This window comes from Stenella coeruleoalba, assembly GCF_951394435.1.
Source record: "Stenella coeruleoalba genome assembly, chromosome: X".
NCBI lineage: Eukaryota > Metazoa > Chordata > Mammalia > Artiodactyla > Delphinidae > Stenella > Stenella coeruleoalba.
Genome location: NC_137152.1, coordinates 47,087,438 through 47,090,385, shown reverse-complemented (window position 1 = coordinate 47,090,385; position 2,948 = coordinate 47,087,438). Strand labels below are relative to the sequence as shown.

The following is a 2,948-nucleotide window of genomic DNA, read 5'->3' as shown; positions in this document are numbered from 1 at the left end:
GAGCAACCAATAAAAAGAAGATCATGGGCTTCCCTGGTGGCGCAGTTGTTGAGAGTCCGCCTGCCGATGCATGGGACACGGGTTCGTGCCCCGGTCCGGGAAGATCCCACATGCCGCGGAGGGGCTGGGCCCGTGAGCCATGGCCGCTGAGCCTGTGCGTCCAGAGCCTGTGCTCCGCAACGGGAGAGGCCACAACAGTGAGAGGCCCACGTACCACAAAAAAAAAAAAAAAAAAAAAAAAGATCATCAGTGTGTTCTGGGGAGTGTGCTCACATAGTGAGAGACCATGGAAACCAAGTAGCAGCTCTAAACACACCAACTGAAAGAAATGAAACTGTTACTTTAACATTCATTTTATCAAACTAAAGGAAACACATATTTTAAGAGAGTTTCACTAAGAGTAGTAGAGTAGGTAGGCTCACAGTTTCTATCTAAAGTAATAGCTCTTTGTCTTCACAGAAATGATGGGCGAGGAGGGGGGCGTGTCGATGGATCCTAAACCAGGAGGACAGGTTGCCATATTAGCAGCCCAAATGCATTCTAGAGGTACTTGGGGGGTTTCAAAATTTCTCCTCGTCATATGCTCAGGTAGACAATGTCAAGTGTTATGAGCTACAGTTCAACAAAGCCTCTGACAGAGTTGGTTACCAGAGATGGGCAAGCCTGGTTGGTCCCACAGAAGGAGCTGCTATCTGGACCAAGCTGGTTGTCTGTGACCCCAGGAAAGAGCTGCTCAGTTCTTTGAGCCTTTTCGCAGGGTTCCTCTCTCTGGGCAACACCTCTGTCGGTGGAGGTACAAGATGTTACAGGCTACATATATGGGGAAAACCACGTCTTGGTTTTCCAGGTTCACTATGTCTAGCACTTGACCCTTTCTCAGGGAAAACATCAGGTATTTTGTGTCCTTCCTGAAAACGAATCTCCCAGCCTTGTCCAAGGAGAACAGGCACAGGTAGAAGGCGAACTTTCTCTGCCAGAGTAAGCTGATCCCGAGGCTGCAGGACTTGTTCACTGCACTGCACCAGAAAATGATGTGCTGGTTGACGTAGCACACTACCAGGTCCCAGCTGAAGTTGAAGCCTTCCCACTGCCAGCTGCACTGCTTGTCCCTGTGGAGCTGGCCCCCACACCACATGCTCTTCCCCTGGGGGTCAGACACGCAGATGTCCACGGGCCAGAGCTTTCTGGTCTGCTCAGCCCGGAGGGGGCCAAGCCAATGCTCTTTGTACACTGGAGACAGCCAAGCAGCAGGGATCATCGCATCCTGGTGGATGACATGTGCTGACGTCAGGTCCCAGATTATGTAGGCAAGCCACAGCTGCTGGAACACTAGCAAGAAGGCTCTGTCCTGCTCGGTCCCCAGGAAAATGGTGCCCTCCGACTCCCTCCTGGACCTGGCAAACCACGAGTCATTGTCAGGCAATAGGGCCCTGCGTGGGCCCCTCCATGTCGGCTGCAGCTACAAGAACATCCACTTTTTCAGCATGGTTTACACGTCCATCTCCACCTACATCATCAAGAGCTCTGAAGAGGCAATGACCTCTTTCATGAGATCCAGGCTGACTTCTTGCAATAACTCCTCACTACACTGGGTCGTCATGTTGTCCAGTAGCCACTGAAGACACATGGTCCTGATGTTCTGGAGTCTGTAACTTTCAGCAGAGTCGTAGTAGCTGCACACCGTCTGGGCACTGACAGTCTCCTTCATGACTTCCCCGCACTGCTGAATCAGCTCGTCCAGTTGCAGCATGCTGGCTGTGGCCAGGATGGCAGCGACTCGACCGGGTTGGATGAGCATGGAGTCTCGGTACAGGGAACCTAAAGCCTCGTGCAGTGCCTCGCGATCAATATTCTCATCAGGCATCTGCAACTCTATAGTATCCATGGTTGTCTCCTACCAAGCACCACTGAACTGCTAACAAAGTACCCTGACTGGCTCAAGTAGACCCAACGCAAGTTCCACTCCTCCCCCAGTGCGTGGATCCTCACGTCACTCTCTTCTCCTCTCAGGAAGAGTGCCTCATAAATGGACCCTGAACAATCTTTAGCATGTTTCCGGTGGGGCGCTTTTGTGAGCGGCCCCCATGGGCCTGTCTTCCGCTTGTGGCTCACCTGACTGGTGGCGGGTCTGGCCTCTTCGCTCTCCTTCCCTTCCTCTCTCTCTGCCGCTACTGCCTCCTCGGCCTCCTCCTCCTCCCCAGTGGCACTTGGTTCCTCTGGGGCACGCCGCCCCCTGTGCCATGGCATCCAACCGCTTCATGCTCCCATGGCCTATACCTCAGCGGTGCAGTGGACAAGCTTCCTCCCCAGGCGCCGTTACCACGGGCACTAGCTCAGCCCATAGTGCTGCTGGGTACAGATGACGTTTGCTCTAACGTCCTCTGGGACGAATGCTAAGCCACACCCAGTAGGCCCCACTGCGCCGGATAAGGGCACTACGTACCAGGGATTCCACTCTGTTTATCTTTCCCTCCTGGGATGATTGCTCTCAGGCTCCCTTCATATGATGATGGTGGAACAGAGGACTTTGTGTGCAAATTTTCCCCATTAATTTGAAGAACACAATTCGCTCTTCCTCATCTAAAAGAGTTAGTGATCATTCCTTTATGGAGAATTACATCTTGGTCCCAGCTCTATCTTCTAGGCACCTTAATTTCCATAATTAACTTCTTAGGTTATCTCATCACTTGAGCTGTGAAACCATTTTTTTGTGATAAAAGGGGCAATTTTGCCCCAGTCTTTGCTTTGGTCTTTAACTTTTATTTTAAAATAGCATTGGCAATTATAGAATCATTTAGAACTCTGTGTGTGTGCATGCCCGTGTGCACGTGTATGCACATGTGCATCCAAATCAGCTTCTCAGAGCTCATGCCTCCATTTTCCATAGGCACACATACCTTTAGTTTGGGGGAAGATCTTAAGTTCCCAAGATACTTTTAGCATTTTTT

General features: G+C 51.2%; 1 pseudogene across 1 annotated transcript; it reads right to left on the bottom strand.

Moving 5' to 3' along the window:
- Positions 1 to 733: 733 nt before the first annotated feature.
- On the bottom strand, positions 734 to 2,247 carry LOC307180582 (germ cell-less protein-like 1; annotated as a pseudogene). The gene has a single exon. The product of its transcript is annotated as a germ cell-less protein-like 1 (transcript).
- Positions 2,248 to 2,948: the final 701 nt, after the last annotated feature.